The sequence below is a fragment of the Pleurodeles waltl genome, chromosome 1_2 (assembly GCF_031143425.1).
Source record: "Pleurodeles waltl isolate 20211129_DDA chromosome 1_2, aPleWal1.hap1.20221129, whole genome shotgun sequence".
Taxonomy (NCBI): Eukaryota; Metazoa; Chordata; class Amphibia; order Caudata; family Salamandridae; genus Pleurodeles; species Pleurodeles waltl.
The window spans coordinates 965,619,268-965,638,201 of record NC_090437.1 but is presented as its reverse complement, the minus strand read 5'-3'; the positions used below and the strand labels follow the sequence as shown (position 1 = coordinate 965,638,201).

Genomic DNA, 18,934 nt, shown 5'->3' with positions numbered 1-18,934 from the left:
GTTTTTCAGGGGTGCGAGGTCGTCGGCGCAGTTGGTGATCCATTGTGTGAGGTTGTTGGCTGCTTTGTTGGGGTCCGCTGATCTGGCGGGAGGGTTCTGGTTCAGTGATGTGGTGAGCTGGTCGGTGGTGATCTTGCTCCAGCTTCTGCGGGGGACCTGTTGCGAGTGGTGGTGAGACGTGGTCCTTCTGAAGCTGAAGTGGACGCAGCTGTGGTCTGTCCAGTGAAGACCGGTGGAGTGGCTGAAGGAGATGTACTTGCTGGAGGAGAAGACTGGGTCAAGCGTGTGGCCGGCGTAGTGGGTGGGGGTGTTCACCAGTTGCTTGAGTCCGAGGTTGGCGAGGTTGTCCAGCAGGGTGGTGGTGTTGTTGTCGTTGTTGTTCTCCAGGTGGAAGTTGAAGTCCCCTAGGAGGATGTAGTCAGCGAAGGGGAGGGCGTGTGGGCTGATGGTCTGCGATGTCTTCGCTGAATTGTGTGCGGGGTCCTGGGGGTCTGTAGATGAGGGTGCCTCTGAGTGTTGTCCTGGGGTCGGTGTGTATCTGGAAGTGAAGATGTTCGGCGGCTGGGAGGGTGTCGTCGGAGTTGGTCGTGACGCGGATGGTGTTCTTGTGGACGATGGCGATGCCTCCTCCTGTCTGGTTGATGCGGTCCCTCCGGGTGATCTTGTATCCGTCCGGGATGACGATGGCGACGTCGGGCGCTGAGGAGGCGTTCATCCAGGTTTCCGTGAGGAAGGCTACCTCTGGGGATGTGGTGTCGAGCAGGTCCCATAGTTCCACGGCGTGTCTGTGGACGGAGCGGGTGTTGAGCAGGATGCACTTCAGGTGGTTGTTGCTGGTGCTCGGCTTGGCGGGTGCGGTGCAGGTCTGGATGCAGGAGAACTTGCAGGGTCGGCAGGAGAAGGGTCCGTGGGTGCGTCCTGGGGTGGCTCGGTGGCAGCCGGGGATCCGGCCGGTGTTGAGTGCGTGGAGGCTTTTCCCTGGTATTTTTAGTCTCCCCCCCTCCATCACCCTCCGTTGTTACAAAACACACCTCCTGCGCTCTTTTACATTCAAAATCCCCCTCCATACCCTACTCCCACTTGTGTCCATTTTCTCTTTATTGTATTTTAGGTGCTTCGAGGGCTCACAAATGCTCATAGGGATGTAATGGCAAGCACTGAGCTGATCTGTTCACTCTTTACTAGAGTTGTCTGTCTAGTTATGTACAGCATTCTTGTTAGCATTGCTCCAAGCGATCCTGGATACGACCCCTTCAGAGCGCCATGCACCCTAGAGTGGGGGTGGAAGGGCAGGTTCACAAGAGCCTCATCGATGGCAGGTAGAGCTCTTTCCACTCATCCCACCCATTCCTGTTCTCTGGTCAGCTGTGCTACCTGGGGCTTACAAATTACCCATTTACCCATTCCCTGCGTATTTGGCATATCCGTGCAGAACACTGCCAGCCCCCAGGGCAGCCCTGTTCCATGTGAGTGTTTGGCTGAAGGCAAGACGAACGAGTTACTTACCTTCGGTAACGACTTTTCTGGTGGATACATTAGCTACCTGTGGATTCCTCACCTCATGAATACTCCCATGGCGCCAGCATTCTACGGAAATCTTCTTACTAGTCTCTGCACGTCGACGAGGACGTCACTGTCTCGCACGCGACGCCGTCTGACGTCATACAGGCAATAAGAGGTCCTCGACGACGTGCGGACGTCAGTACCAATCATTTTTTACGTGCATGAGAACAACCAGGCAATGCAATGAAAGAACAAAGCAACATCCATTATAATGTAAAAATACACCACATTGTATGAATAACTGTAAATCTTTTTATGTACATATATATATATATATATATATATATATATATATAAAACTCTCTCTTTTAAAATATATACACACACCAAGTATATACATAAAGATATATAGACATATACCTACATATATATAAATATATTATATATATACATCTATTGCACCCTCAAAGACCAAGAGGAGCACACTCAAGGATTACTTGGCAAGACCATAAAGGCAACGGGGAGGCGGGTGGGACCGTGAGGAATCCACAGGTAGCTAATGTATCCACCAGAAAAGTCGTTACCGAAGGTAAGTAACTCGTTCTTCTGATGGATACAACTACCTGTGGATTCCTCACCTCATGAATAGAGTCCCAAAGCAGTACCACGCCCGGCGGTGGGTGCCTAAATGGTCAAACCAAGAAATCCTGCAGCACTGACCGTGCAAAATGGCCGTCCCTTCTAACCTCAGAATCTAAACAGTAATGTTTTGCAAAAGTGTGAAGGGACGACCAAGTTGCGGCCTTGCAGATGTCGACCACAGGAACACCTCTGGCTAAGGCCGAAGTGGCCGACTTAGCTCTGGTGGAATGAGCTCTAATGCCCTCAGGAGGATCCTTCTTTGCCAAAGAGTAACATATTTTAATGCAAAGAACAACCCACCTGGATAGTGTTCTCTTGTGGACTGCCTTTCCTCTCCTCTTGCCCACGTATCCAATAAACAGCTGATCCTCCAGCCTGAAATCCTTTGTTCTATCGATAAAGAAGCTCAACGCTCTCTTTGGGTCCAGACGGTGCAGTCTTTCTTCCTCTTTGGAAGGATGAGGCGGAGGATAGAACGTGGACAAAGTAATTGCCTGAGCCAAATGGAAGGGTGAAACAACCTTCGGGAGGAAAGCAGCCTTGGTCCTCAACACCACCTTATCCCCATAAAAAGTTGTATAAGGGGGTTTTACTGATAAGGCCTGCAACTCACTCACTCTCCTTGCTGATGTTATAGCTATCAGGAAGACTGTTTTTAAAACCAAATACCTCAAGGGGCAAGAATGCATAGGTTCAAAAGGGGACCCCATAAGGAAAGTCAGGACTAAGGACAAATCCCATTGCGGCATAACGAATGGCTTTGGAGGATATTGATTTAGAAGACCTTTCAAGAATCTGATAACAATAGGGGATTTAAATAAAGATGGTTGGTCTGGAAGACATATGAAGGCTGACAAGGCCGATAAATAACCTTTAATGGTAGCCACTGCACAGCCTTTCTGCGCCAGAGATAGAGCAAAAGACAAAACGTCCGATAGATGAGCATGTAAAGGATCAATCTGCCTCTCTCCACACCACGCAACAAATTTAGACCACCTATTAGCGTAGATAGATTTAGTGGAGTGTCGCCTGGCCGCTAATATAACATCCACTACCTCAGGCGGGAGAGAGAAGGAACTCAGGTTGCCCCGTTCAATCTCCAGGCATGTAGGTGCAGACTCTGGAGGTTGGGGTGTAGAACCTGCCCCTGCGACTGTGAGAGGAGGTCTGCCCTGAAAGGGAGACGGAGCGGCGGGCACGTTGAGAGTTGGAGAAGGTCGGAGTACCACACCCTCCTTGGCCAATCCGGAGCTATTAAGATTACTAGAGCCCGGTCTTGGCGAATCTTCCTCAATACTCGAGGAATCAAGGGTATGGGAGGAAACGCGTAAAGCAACTGGCCGCACCAGGTCATTTGAAACGCGTCCCCCAACGCTTCCTGCATCGGATACTGAAGGCTGCAGAACAACGGACAATGCGCGTTCTCTCGAGTGGCGAACAGATCTACCCGAGGAAACCCCCACTTGTGGAAGATTAAACGGACTTGATCTGGATGGAGACGCCACTCGTGGTCTGCCGAGAAGTGGCGACTGAGACTGTCCGCACGCACGTTCAAGACTCCGGCCAGATGGTTTGCTATCAAGCAAATCCGATGGTCCTTTGCCCAGGACCATAGTCGAAGAGCTTCTCTGCAGAGAAGGTACGACCCCACTCCTCCCTGCTTGTTTATGTACCACATCGTGGTAGTATTGTCCGTTAGGACCTGTACCGACTGACCACGAAGGGAAGGGAGGAAGGCCTTGAGAGCCAGACGTACAGCCCGTAACTCTAACAGATTGATGTGAAAAATCTGTTCCTCTGGAGACCAAAGACCTTTGATCTCCAGATCCCCCAGATGAGCTCCCCACCCTAGAGTGGAAGCATCCGTTATGACTGTGGCCACTGGTGGCGACTGCTGGAACGGCTTTCCTTGTGAAAGATTGTTGCCTGCAATCCACCACTTCAAATCCACAGCAGCATCTCTGGAGATCTTGACAGTACCCTCTAGATCCCCTCTGTGTTGAGACCACTGCCTTCGGAGGCACCACTGAAGAGCCCTCATGTGCCAGCGAGCATGCATGACCAACAGAATGCAGGAGGCAAAAAGACCGAGCAGACGAAGGACCTTGAGGACTGGAACTACCGCTCCATTTCGAAACATTGGAACCAAATCCTGAATATCTTGAATCCGCTGAGGCGGAGGAAAGGCCCGACCCAATGTTGTATCCAGTACTGCCCCTATGAACAGGAGGCGCTGAGAGGGCTCCAGGTGAGATTTGGGCTCGTTCACCGAAAAGCCCAGGTCGAACAACAACTGGGTTGTTGACTGCAGATGACGCAACACAAGCTCCGGGGACTTGGCTTTGATCAACCAATCGTCCAAGTAAGGGAATACTGCTATCCCCTTCCTTCTGAGCTCTGCCGCAACCACCGACATCACCTTCGTGAAGACTCGAGGTGCTGAAGTAAGACCAAACGGAAGGACCGCAAACTGGTAGTGTTGCGATCCCACCACAAACCGGAGATACTTCCTGTGTGACTTGAGTATCGGGATATGAAAGTAAGCATCCTGCAAGTCGACAGACACCATCCAGTCTTCCATGTTCAACGCCAAAAGCACCTGTGCTAGGGTCAGCATCTTGAACTTTTCCTGCTTGAGGAACCAATTCAAGATCCTCAGGTCCAGAATTGGTCTCAAACGACCATCCTTCTTGGGAATCAGGAAATACCTTGAGTAAACTCCTTGACCCCTTTCCTGCTCCGGGACCAACTCCACCGCGCCCTTTAAAAGGAGGACTTCTACCTCCTGTTCTAGCAACAGGAGGTGTTCTTGTGAACAATACGAAGGGCGGGGCGGGATGAGGGGCGGAAACTCCCGAAAGGGAAGGGTGTAGCCTTTTCCCACAACACTGAGAACCCAAGTGTCCGACGTAACAGTCTCCCATTTGGTGAGAAAATGCTGTAATCTTCCCCCTACAGGAGAGGAGTGAGTGGGAAATGGTGGAAGCCTAAGGCTGCTTCCCCTGCTGCACCCCGCCAGAGGATGAGGAAGAGGCAGAGTGCTGCTGAGAGGCTCCCCTGGTGCGGACCCTACCCCTCCCCCTAAAAGATCTATAGGGGTGGGAAGAGGCAGGTTGCTGATATCTTCCCCGAAAGGAAGAGGAGGAAGAGCCACGCCCAAATCCACGAAACCTCCTGAAGAATCTGGAAGAGGCCGTGGAAGAAGGAGCTTGGAGTCCCAACGACTTAGCCGTGGCCCTGCTCTCCTTAAAACGTTCCAAGGCCGAATCAGCCTTAGCCCCAAACAGTTTGTCCCCATCAAACGGGAGATCCAACAATGTGGACTGTACATCTGCCGAAAAGCCCGAGTTACGGAGCCAGGCCTGTCTCCTTTCCACCACAGTTGTGCCCATTGCTCTGGCTACCGAGTCGGTGGTATCCAGTCCCGTCTGGATAATTTGGGTCGCAGCAGCCTGGGCATCAGAGACAAGATCCAAAAGACCCTGGGGAAGCTCTGTAAACGAAGAGGAGATGTCATCCATCAGAGCATGAATATACCTCCCCAGGATACAGGTCGCATTAGTGGCCTTTAACGCCAGACTGCAGGACGAAAAAATCTTCTTGGACTGCGCCTCTAGCTTTTTTGAGTCTCTGTCCCCAGGCACCGTCGGGAAAGAACCAGGCGCTGACTTGGACGAACAGGAGGCCTGCACTACCAAGCTCTCCGGCGTAGGGTGCCTAGATAGGAAACCAGGATCAGTTGGAGCCGTCCGATACCTCCTGGCCACGGCTCTGTGAACTGCTGGGGAAGATGCCGGCCTCTTCCACACCTCTAAAACCGGATCCAGCAGAGCGTCATTAAAAGGTAACAGAGGCTCCGCCGCGGCTGAGGCCGGATGCAACACCTCCGTCAAAAGGTTTTGTTTTGCCTCCACCACCGGCAAAGGCAGGTCCAAAAAACTAGCTGCCTTCCGTACCACTGTATGAAAGGAAGCAGCTTCCTCAGTATATTCCCCCGGGGACGAAAGGTCCCACTCAGGGGAAGTGTCCAGCCCACTGGCCGACTCCAGTCCACGCAGCCCATCACCCGAGTCCTCTAGCTCTCCTTCCTCTAGGGCTCGTTGGTACTCCTGCTCTTCTAGTACCCGGAGAGCACGTCTCCTCGAATGAAGTCGTTGTTCAATACGCGGAGTCGACAATGCCTCCGCCGAAGTCGAAGATCGGCGCCGATCTTCAGAAGCCACCGACGCCGCGTCCGGCGCCACATGTAACTTCGGCGCCGACGAAAGAGCAGCTGAAGCAGATGGACCCACCGGAGTCACAGGCCGAAATCCCGACGTCGACGGGATGAAAATCCCCGGGGCCAATCCTTCAGAAGCCACCGGAGCGGCCACCGGCGCCGACACTGGCGCCGAGCCCACGTTCCCAAACGGGAGAAAGGGCATAAAGGGTGCCGGCCGAAGAGGCGCAGGATCACCCAAAGAAAAGGCCAAAGGCCCAGCCGGAGCACCCCCTGGAGCCATCTGTTGGAAGATGGCATACATCGCATTCAAGAATGCGGAACTATCGGCTCCAGGGGTGGGAAAAGCCGGATACTGGGGTGCCTGTCTCGGAGGCGACCCCGACTCCGGCCTCGGCGTCTGCGCCGGAGAAAACACTTGAGGCTCCAATACCTCAATCACCGACGCCTGTCCAGGCGAAGTTGGTGACGCCGGAGAGGCCAACGGCGTCGAAGGATGCGGCGTCACCGTGGGGCTGACCTCCCATGTCTTTCGGCGCCGATCCGGAGACCTGGAACGAGCCTCCCTTGAATGACGCCGAGATTCTCTACGGCGCCGGGAGTCTCGATGACGCCGATGTTTTGGAGAAGACTTCTTGTGATGCTTCTCCTTTGACTTGGCCATAAACAGCTTCGCCTCACGTTCTTTAAGGGCCTTCGGATTCATGTGCTGACATGAATCACAAGTCGAGACGTCGTGGTCGGAGCTCAAACACCAAAGGCAATCGGAATGAGGATCCGTCACCGACATCTTGCCTCCACACTCACGACAAGGCTTAAATCCAGACTTTCTCTGCGACATTATTTCCACGGAGAAAGAGTACGCAGCAAGATATACACTGTAACCGCAAGAGTAACAGTTGCTCCCTCGAAGATAACCGTTTCGAATGCACGGAAAAAAGGGAACTGACGTCCGCACGTCGTCGAGGACCTCTTATTGCCTGTATGACGTCAGACGGCGTCGCGTGCGAGACAGTGACGTCCTCGTCGACGTGCAGAGACTAGTAAGAAGATTTCCGTAGAATGCTGGCGCCATGGGAGTATTCATGAGGTGAGGAATCCACAGGTAGTTGTATCCATCAGAAATAGCTAGTTTTATCTATGGGCCTCTGAGCCAGACCAGCCCTAGCCAGGGTGACGGGTCAACTGCTGGAATTGAACCCCTACACTCGTTACTTTGGTTGTAGAGGAGGAAACATATGGACGTCCGTGTTTTATACATAAATATTGCTCCTGCTAATTACCGCTCACTTAACGCCCTGGTGTTGATGCTGTCTGGCTGTTAGTACACACAATAAGGCCTGCCTGTGTTCAGTACCGTAGTACTTTCTTTTTTACATATACCCTTCTTAGCCAGTTTTAATGCCTTCTCTCCTCTGTGCCTGTATGGTCTTCCTGTGCTCTGTACTCTGTGTGGCCTGCCTCTTTAGACACTCCTGTTCTGAGAGTCCTCTCTACCTTGGGCCGTGTATATGCCATGAAGGCTTGTTGGACAGGTCTGGTGTCATCTTTGTGCTTTGACACTGTGTGTACTGTCCCTAGCCATTGACTGTTGTGCCCTTAGACCCAATACTTCCCCCCCACTCCCCACAGTATTCTCGTGCCCTGCAGAGGTGCTGCCTGCTCTCTCACGGCTTGTAGCTCACGTTCCTGCATGAAGGTATGCAGAGGATGTGGTGTAACGGCCAGAGCTGCCAACTATGGAGGTCAGTAAAAAAAAACTTCAAGTCTCTGCGTCGGCTCAACATCCTGAGATTTTGGTTAAATACCTTAATTGCCATGTGCCTTTAAAAAATGAGTCTGACCTAGTGTAAGGTAGCTGGTTTTAATGTAAAACACTCCATTATCTTCAGTTTTGGTGGTGGTCCTATTGTCCTAGGACCACCACAGGCTGAGTTATGGACAAAAATGTGTTGTAAAAGGAATGCCCCGCAAAGCATTATGGGTGAGTTTCCTGAGTGCAGGGAATATTGCAGTATCGGCTCTCTGGCTGTGCGGGGAGAGCTGCGCTGAGTGTTTTCCTTGTGCTTTTTCTATTTAAAAGGCGTCAGCTTGTATATTTTTCAACTAAACTTGGGAAGAAATTAGGAATGGGGCTTCAAATTTAACCTGTGCTCGTGTAAAGCGCTCCAATTATCCAGTCGAGTTTGCACTATATATAAATAAAAAATAATCCCTCTTCAGCTTGCAGCCTTTGTTGGGTGCAGAAACGCAAAGAAACAGCAAGATGCCAGAGGAAGAAACTACATACCACCAGAAGCACAAAGCAGAAAGGCAAAAGAAAAAAGTAGTGGACCAACATTAAGGTATATGGCCGATCGTGCAATAATCCATGTAACAGGGTTAGTCTCCAAGGCGGTAACAAAACAGCCTCAAGGCGGGACAAAACCTAAAGGATTTACCTAGCAAACCAAAGGAATTTTGAAAGGCAGACCAAGGAATTAATACAAGTGATGGGCGTGTGATAGGCTTGGTGAAAGCCAACAGAATAGATTACAGCATGTCGAGAGACAGTGCATGCCGGCTGCCTAAGCTCCACCTAAAAAGGACCCTTACTGATGTGAAAAAAACATTTGAGTAAGTAAAACTGTCAGAAAGCCTCAGAAAAATGCAGCAACAAAACCACTATGCTGATAGATTCTATGACCTAGAGTGCGGCAAGCCTTTAACAAGTACAACCTCTAATTTCTGTAATTGTACCTGTGTTATTAAGAAATAGATTTGTTTATAGTTTGAAATGTTTATGAATGTTCTCTGACAAGTGAAAACACACAACAAATTATGTATCTAATGCAGATCTTATAAAACAATGTTTGAGACTTACCATAGATCACAATATAATTTTCTAGATTTTGTGTTAAACACCCTCAATTTACTTCAGAACAAATAACAAAATACATTACCCCATTTGTACACGTGAAAAGAAACACATGAAGGAACTTTGTGCTGAAACATCTATGTGATCCTAGAACAAAAAAAGAAAAATCATTACTAAAACCTCTGAAATTGTGAATTACCTTTTTATATTTTTCTCATACAGTTAATTTATTTGTGAAGCCCTATTGTTAGAACAAGAAAAGAAAATATACTGTTTAGTAGTAAATCAGTGGATGTATTAGGATCTTTTTGAAAAGTGCATTCTGATGATATGCCCTCTTCAGGTCTTATGCCAACTTCATACTACTGGGAGTGAGCTCAAACTGGGATGCAGCACACAAAATGAACTATTTGGAACAGAGTCAGAAAACTACCTATTTAGGTTTAACACAAAAGATCTGATGTTAAACATTAACAGTATGTATTATACATAGAGAGGGGCCACAGCCCGTTCCGAGAATTCTCTAACCCACAGCTCCTCCGTTAGAGCCCTAACCCCTATCCAAGTGGTAGCAATTCATCTCCTCACCAGCAAAAGTGCCAGCTGCATGAACAAGATCTCCATTTTATGTTTTTTGGGGAGAACCAGATGACCCGACGGGCACAACCGAGGCGTGAAGTTCACAGGACAGGGCGGCTGTCCGGTTCAACTGCGTCACTACCTTCTCCCAAAAGGCTCGCACAGGGCACCAACCCCACGCTAAATGCATAAAATCTGCCTCACCTGCTGCACAAGGGGAACACATCCAGACACATTAGGGATACATTTTATTCAGGCCGACAGAGGTGACATAGGTGCAATGCATGAAATTAGCGTGAATTAATTTAAATCAGGCGTATAAGTTGGGAAACTTCAAAGGGAAGTCTTTCTTGTTTGCAAGATCCTGCCTTGCCCAGGCCAGGCTCACATCAGGGAGTTGGAGGCTGCATTGTGTGAGGGCATGCCCAGCCCATTCAGGTATAAGTGACCACTCCTCCCTTCCCCTCCATCAGGATATGCAGGCTACACCCCAGCTACCTTTGTGTCACTGTCTAGAGGAGATTCGCAAACGGCCCAAATGTGAGTCTGACCCAGACAGGCAATTCATAACCAAGCAAGCAGAGTCAAAGAATGGTTTAAGCAGGAAAATGGCTACTTTCTGAAAGTGGCATTTTCAAACTAACAATCTAAAAATCAAATTTACTAAAAGATGTATTTCTCATTTGTGAGTTCAGAGACCCCAAACTCCAGATTCCTATCTGCTCCCAAAGGGAATCTGCACTTTAATAATATTTAGAGGCAACCCCTATGTTAACCTATGAGAGTGATAGGCCTGGGAACAGTGAAGACTGAATTTAGCAGTATTTCACTGTTAGGACATGTAACACACATCAGTACATGTCCCTCCTTTAACATACACTGCACCCTGCCGATGGGGCTACCTAGGGCCTACCTTAGAGGTGCCTTACATGTATGAAAAGGGAAGGTTTAGGCCTGTCAAGTGGGTACATTTGCCAAGTCGAATTGTTAGTGCAAGACTGCACCCACAGACATTGCAGTGGCAGGTCTGAGACAAGTTTACAGGGCTAATCATGTGGGTGGCACAATCAGTGCCGCATGCCCACTAGTAGCATTTGATTTACAGGCCCTAGGGACCTCTAGTGCACTTTACTAAGAACTTACTAGTAAATCAAATATGTCAATCATGGATTAACCAATCACCAATACAGTGGTAAAGTGCCCAGAGTCCTAAAGGCAACAAAAACTGGTCAGAAAAAATAGGACGAAGGAGGCAAAAAAGTTTAGGGATGACCCTGCAAAAAGGACCATTTCCAACACTCTTCCTCCTAGCAAAATGGTGCCAAGGTCCAAACTGACAGTTTCCTATAATAAGAAGCCCTCCTAATCACCACCTTCACCACCCTCTGCCATACGGCAGCAGTATGGCACACCACATAGGACACGTCAACAAGCACTCCAGAACCTGCTATCAGATATATGCAGGGAGCTCAGTCCCCTCCACCAAATCCGCTAGGAGATCCTTCTCCCAGCTGTCTCCTCCTCCATCCATTTCGCCACATGCTGCATGGGAGAGGTTTGATAATATTCCAAATTTGGCCCACTAAGTCCACTATCCTCATCCTCCCTCACTCATCATCAGGTGTGCTACTTTAGTCTAGTGTCTAGTCTAGTCTAGCCTAGAATTCAACTGTCAGACCACCCCTTGCATAGAGGGCCCAGTGAATTTTGAATCACATATAGACAGCGAGGCAAAGACATCATCTTGAAGACTGCAACTCTACCCATTGACGATAATGGCAGAGTGTTCCAGAATCAGACACAGGCACAAAGAGAGCAGATAACCCTCTCAATATTATAATGTAGCTGTTTGTGTCAATGCACCAACATCATCCCAAGGTATTGAAATTTCTCAATCTCCCGTCTCAACCACAGGCCCGGCAACCACTCCCTGGGCACACAAGCCATCGCCACAAGCAGAAACATCAGGGACTTTTGTGTGGTGATTCTGATACCAAACACTGCAAACTTGTGCAGCAGCTCCAACAATGCTGCCACTGACTTACTAGGTACACCAAGATAAAACAGCGCATCATCAGCATAAAAAATATATTCTGAGAGTGCCCCAACTGAATACCCCACTCCTGTAATACCATATGGGCTTGCATCACTGAAGGTTCAACTCCCACGACAAACCGCAGCAGAAACGGAAGGCAACCCTGACAAGTATCACATTCATTAGCCCACAATCAGGTCTGTGCTGGCACAACCTCACCATTGCCAGAGTACAACAAATGAATCCATGCTCAAAACTGCGGCTCAAACCCCATCACTTTCATAACCTTCAATAGGCCCCGGAATCCACAGTATCAAACTCCTTTCCAATATCAATTGAGGCCAATACCAATTCCTCCTGCCTGTCCCCGACCTCATAAAGTACATGTGCAGATTCACTGATGTGGTATGGCCAGGAATGAAGCAATGCTGATCTATATGTAGAAGACCTGACACCACAGGACCCAGACGACAAACCAGAATCTTACAGAGTGTTTCAGTATCCGTGTTTATCATCATGAGTGATCGATAGGATGAAGGATCCGTAGCTTTCCCTCTACTCCCCGTCCAGCTTAGGCAGCATATATATAATCCCCTCACATATACTAGGTGGTAGTCCCGCTTTCACCTTAACTTCCAGGAAAACCTCCAATAACGGCCGAGCCATTGCCACCATAAATCCTTGGTACAATTTTGTAGGGAAACTATCCCCCTTGGAGCCTTGTTCTTTGGGAGCAATCATAGGGCAGCCCTGACCTCTTCCAATGCTTCTTCCACCTCCAGTTCCTCTCCAGCCACGGCGGCCAACTGAGGCAGCCCAAGAAGAGTCACAAAGATCTGGGCCACCAAGTTACGAGTGCCCCCCCCATACACTCCTTCCAGGTGCAACTGAAAGGCTGCCACCACTTCCACCAGCAAGGTGGCAATCACCCTGTTGGGCTCTATCAAATGAATCACAGGAGGCGGGGTGCTCTCCCTCCAGAGCAACAGTGCCAACATCCTACTTGACTTATCACCCTCCCGATGCAAGCGCTGTCTATGCTGTGTAAGCATATATGCATCTAACCTATCCCACTTATCAGCTATACTCCTGCGTGCCCTTAACTCTTCCCATTGATTTGCTGGATCAGTCAGGTTTAGCTTCTGCATACCCGCCAGTTCCTGTTCCTCCAAACGCAACTCCTGCAGTAGCTGCATACGCACCCTGTATGTCAACCCCATGCACTTCCCTCCGACCACTATTGTCATGGCATCCTACTCAACTGCCCGGGCACTGGTTGAGCCCCAGTTAGCCTGTAACTACCTCAGCCCACCACATCATCTAAGACATTCACTGGAAGGTGCCAATTTCGAGATTGTGTATCAACTTCACACCAATCCATCTTCCCAAGCACCGGTGCATGATCAGACAAGAAATGGGCCAAGTGCTGGACCCTCAGCATGGTCTCTATCAGAAATCCAGCCACCAGTATCCTATCCAGCCGACTAAAGGTATTTTGTGTGAGTGAATGATAGGTAAAAATGCTGTCTACAGGTCTACAAACCCTCAACACATCCAATTTGTCATAACTTCATGCAACAATGCAGTCATTCATGGCTTTGATTCAGCCCTGAGGGGCCACATGGCCAGCTCCCCATCCAAGACACAATTAAAATCACCCAAACTAAGCAGGCTAACAACCTCAGAACCCAGCAGATCCTGCATCCTAAAATAGAAGCAAATGTAATCCATATTAGGCGTGTATATATTATGCAATGACAGAACCCTCCCATCCAGCCTACCCTGCAGCAAAACATACCTCTCTTGCGCATCAGCCTACACATAACTAGATACAAATAGTGTTACCGGGGCCAGCCAAACCAGAATGTCCTTGGCAAAAGATTAATAAGAGTTGTGAAATAACTGGCCCTTCCAATTCTTGGCCAGCCTATCAATCTCACCATCTGTGAGGTGTCCCCCCTGGAGACTAGCAATGTTAACCCTGATCCTATACCTCTTAACATAAGTACCCAGACCCCAGACATTGCAGTTAATCATCCGAAAACTTCCTATGACATACCAATGCACTGCCACTCCATCTCCCCTGTTCCTCAAATACCTGCCAAGAGTGTTGCAGCACCAAATGATCAACAAACCAAAGAACATAAAACAGAAATGTGTCCCATGACACCTCATCATTGTGCTCCGGGAAGGAGCCCCTTGATGCCCCCGTTTAATCGAGCACTGCGAGTGATGTCAGAGGGTGGCACATTGCATGATAGTGTTAGGTGCGGGGGTCTTGGGATGCTTGTCTTTACCTATGATTAACTTGCCGGATCAATCAACCAGGCTATAAGGCATCCAGCAATCAGCCCCCAAAACCTTGTAGCTCAGTTCTGCACCCCAGTCACTAGTGTCAGCCACAGGGGATTGTGCATCCCCCAAGCACACCAAGTCACAACATCCAATAGTAAGGGCGAATTAAGTGCAGGTCCCCCTACGTGCTCCCTTTTCTGCCACCTAGGGTGAACTTGCCTTGGCAAGCTTATCCTCCGCAACCACCTCCTCTGACTGCAGGTCCTCCATCCTCGCAACACCCAGCTTGCAATATGTTCCCTGTTCCAGGCCTTCATGAGCGCCCGCTCCAAAGGATCCACAGCAGGCAGTTTTGCTTCTTTTAGGCCCAATGCCAATTAAAAGCAGGTAGCAGCATGCCTGCACCCAGCGTGCCAGAGCCATTTCCATCCATTGGAGCCCCATGCCCCTAGGGCCCATCACCTTGCAGCCGCGGGCTTCAAGGCAGTCGGCCACCCCAGCAGCGTTCTGCCAAATGCCTCCTGCTCTCTAGGGCGAGCCTCTGCTCCAGCCATCTAGGAATGCTCCCAGGAGTTCCACAGAGGCCATCCCCAGGTCACGCCTGCCAACTCCTGCAGGCCCCATGGGGTTCCAGGCCATTCCAGCTGGTCCTCCTTGGCGGTGGAACTTCCTCCAGGCCACGCAGCCTGATCTCCAGTCAAAGTACCGCTGCCATGGCAGTCAGCAAAAAAGGATTATCCGGCCCCACCAGCACTTCTATGGGCACCCAGAGAGCGCTACAGCTGCCGCCCCCGTCCCAGGTAGTCCACGCATCGTTTCAACTCGAAGGGTCTCGGAGCACCCCATAACACAACTCAGGGCCCAGCTACACCCAAGAGGTCCACCCAGCAGTCTGCCACACAGAGCCCCGTTCCAGCCTCAAAGGGTACCGCCAAACAGCTCCTGCAATCCTCAGTAAATGCTGGCCTCAGCTCAAGCAGCCGCCTTCACCAGTAACGCTAAAGGGCCGAGGATAAGGCAGGATTACGGACTGCGTCACTGGGAGCAGTAATCTCTACGTCCTGTCAGCTATCTTGCCAGGCCATGTTCAGGTGGTTCTTAAGACTCCAGGGTGGCGTTCTCCTGATGGATATAGATTATGAGGTTTAGCAGGTGAATAAAGTCAATCACAACAAACCTTATACAGAGTCATTCAGGGTCATTTTTCACTTTCGGTAAGACAAATATGTCAGTCTAAGAGACCACTTAACATCCCTCCAATGATCTGAAAGTTATTTATCTACATCATGTTTCAATTTCTGGGTAATATTCTAAATGTTTATTGTCATACTCAGGGTTGTTAATGGTAACAGGTTTGGCAGCAATGTCTCCAGCTAACTCAAAATGTAGCCATCAAATAATTACTGTAGTAAAAAGGGTTATATTTTTTAATTTGGTATGATATTTCTCATATATATGCATATTTGCTTGAAATGTCAGAAGATGTTCATGGGAAACTGGCTTCCTAATTTCATTTCAGGGTGTATAATAGGATTACTATCTTTACCTTCTAGGGGAATATTGCACGGTATGAATGATAGGAGCACAAGTAGTAAAAAATTCCCTTTGAGTTTTTGACACACTAAGAAAGGATGTTGTATTGACTATAATAGTTGATTTTCAGTCTTTATGGTTAACTGCTTCCCTCCTTTTATCAACTATTATATCAAATTCTTTGAATGTATAATATCAAACATACAAGCCATTTCAGATATTATCCATTGATTATAAATATTGAACAAGAAAAAGGCATGCACATGTAACCCCTATTACGTAAAGGTAGTTCTGAATAGCACTGGCTACCAGCTTCACGGACGAAGCAAATATTACTTGATGAGAAAGAGGTACTTTGCTCAAATGGAATCCAATCAGATAACATATGTACAATATTTCTCATACACAGAGGTTGGATTTTATTTAATAAAGCTTGAAACATACAAAATTTGCTATCAAAATCCAAATGTAAAGTCACATGATGCCGTTGAAGGCTGTAAAAATGTCCACCACAAGTCAGACTTCCAGTCCATTACAGTACTCGTGCAAATAATATTTAAATCACCTAATTGATATAACTAAGTCATTCAGCCTGGTAATTTAACCATCACTAAATCAGGCATGACAGACGTGACAGAAAATGCTAAGACAAAATTGTAATAATGAAAGGTTTGTCTTCATGGAACAAAACACTTTATTGTTATATTTTCTAGATAAAACTGTTTATCAATGTGTTAAAAATAATTTAAAACTTATGAAATTCTTTCTTTCTGCCCCATTGATCTTAAACATATCCAGGCATTATTATCATCTAATGACACTTAAAAAGGTGGAATGCAAAGCAACTCTTTGGGTCCCATAATCTGACATATGACCTTTTCCCCAACTACACTGTCCAGCACATGATACACAGTGATAATCCAGACATGTTCTGTGAGAAGAATGCAGTTGTAAATCCTATACCACTAGCAACTGCAAATGTATCAGGAAAGAAATGCATCACTTGTTAGCAATAAGACTGTAATATGCATGATAATCAGCATTAAAAGAAAAAACACTCTAGTAGCAATCCAAAGATAAGACCACAGAGGTAAAAGATGTCTGTCATAAAACCAGTAGAAGACAAAAGGCATTGATGACGTTGAGCAACTGTGGAGTTTATTTGGATGTCATTTATTTCAAAATCTGTATCACAACCATTCTCAGAGTGCAATTTCCTGAAGTGGCATGATTTAGAGTAAAATTGGCTCAGTGGGTGTTTCATAATAAACTACAGCAGTAATTGAAACAGTTGGGAGTGTTGAAGTTGCAGGATCAGGTTTCTCTATGGAATCTGACATACAGGCCCTCATTACAAGTGTGGCAGTCTTAAGACCGCCACACCCGCGGTGGTGGTCTTACCACCATGGACCCAGCAGTAAAGACCGCCACATTACAAGTAGGCCGGTTTGGCTGAAGCCAAACCACCACAACGCCGTCTGGCCTGCTGGTGCAGACGCACCGACGCGGCCAGTGGTAAGGTCCTCTGGGCCGGCGGCAGGCCTCAGATCACCAGCTGCATTAGGAAAAAGCATACTGCCAGGCTTTTCGCAGCGGTCACCCCACCACGAAAAGCCTGGTGGTGGTAACGCACCTGGCAACACGAATCCTCATTCCTATCACCGGCACACGCACCCCCACAAGACCACACACCTCTATGAACCGCGCCACCTGTCCACACACTTGCACCACCCCATCCGTGCACTTGCACACACACACCCTCATTCACATACATCCAGACAACCCTACTCGCTCGCTCACAATCACGCCCTCAGACACCCCCATTCGCACACATACATGCACCCAGATATCCCTACCCCTATGCATACAAACACACGCTCTCGCACCCAAACACATCCTCCTGCCCTCCACTTCCATTCAGACACACACACCCTCCACACACACACGTACTCCTCACCCCCACTTTTCATACAGTCCACTTACCTGTTTCGGCGAGGTGGTCGTCCGGGAGGGGATTGGTCCTGGTGACTTCCATCGCCAACACCGCACTGCGTACAGGACACCGCTGCACCGTATTACACATCGTAATAGAGCGGGCAGAGTCCTGTTGGCATGGCAGTGCTGGCGGTGGAACTGCAGTGGAAATCCATAGCAACTTCAAATATGGCAGTCTTCGGACTGCCAAAACTGGCGGTCTGTTAGCGGCAGCCGCTTCAGTGGTCTTGCAAAAAGACCCCCAAAGTTGTAATGAGGGCCATAAGTCTTTGCAGTTCCCAGACTGGGACTCATGATTTCAATGTGGCTCTACTCTTTTAGGGGTAGTTCCTGCACAGTAGGGAGAGGCTGTATGTGTGTGTTCAAACAACACTTTGGTGTCAAAGGGGGTCTGCTGAACAGATTCCACCACATAGCACTTTTTGATGTGATCGGACACCTTCCTGTTTTTCTTTGAACCAGGCAGTGAAGACAAGATTACTGTTCATGGGCCTTCTACTCCAAGAGCTGGAACACATGATTTCTAAGATGTCCAGAAAACTTGTGTGTTAGGAACCTTTTCTTAAACTAGTTCTCCAACTTTGGGCAGCAATTCATCAGCAGCTTTGGAAACCTTATCTTTGCGAAGACGATGTCAGAATGCTTAGCATTAGATAGCTTGGTTCTGGCCTTTTGGAAGTTGTGCAAAACATTCAACTCATTATCCAGGTCAAAATGTTTTCTTCCGCCACCTGTCCAGGGCTAGCAAGATAAGGCATATACATAAACACTCCAAAGAGCATCTCATATGGTGTGCAACTACCTGATACTCCTCTAGGCAAATTATTTATTGCTCTCTGAACTCCACACAGATTATGTAACTAGCTCAGTCCTGTACCAATTAACATTGTGGTCAAGGACTGTTTAAGCATACTGTTGGCACGCTTTACGGTTAACCGTTGCTTTCTAGGTGGAAGGGGTGCAATTATAGCGCAGTAGTACTCCCAGAGTATCACAGTATCCTTGAACGCCTTAGCGGAAATGCAGAGCCAGTCTCTGAATTAAAGTTATGAACTGTTCCACTTGCTACTAGGAACTGCAAGTTTTTTATGACCACTTGAACATTAGCATTGTTCATGGCCAAAGCCACTGGAATCTGTAGAAAATATATATTGGTTAACTGCTGAGACTGGACCGATATGATTAGGGAAAAGTATTCCAAATGGGCTATTGGAGATACTAAGGGGATTTTGTGCTGGTCTTTCGACATTAGAATATTTTATTTGCTGTCAGATGT

The 18,934-nt window shown here is 48.3% G+C and overlaps 1 protein-coding gene across 19 annotated transcripts in view; it reads right to left on the bottom strand.

Moving 5' to 3' along the window:
• The window catches only part of CLOCK (clock circadian regulator), a 1,126,282-nt gene that overhangs the window by 871,255 nt on the left and 236,093 nt on the right, over positions 1–18,934 (bottom strand). For 7 of the 19 annotated variants that reach the window (XM_069200964.1, XM_069200973.1, XM_069201038.1 and 4 more), the window contains exon 3: positions 9,307–9,368. The exons of the other annotated variants lie outside the window; for them this stretch is intronic. The gene's annotated coding sequence lies outside the window, so the exon portion shown is untranslated. The remainder of the gene's footprint in view (positions 1–9,306; positions 9,369–18,934) is intronic. 19 annotated transcript variants of the gene reach the window in all.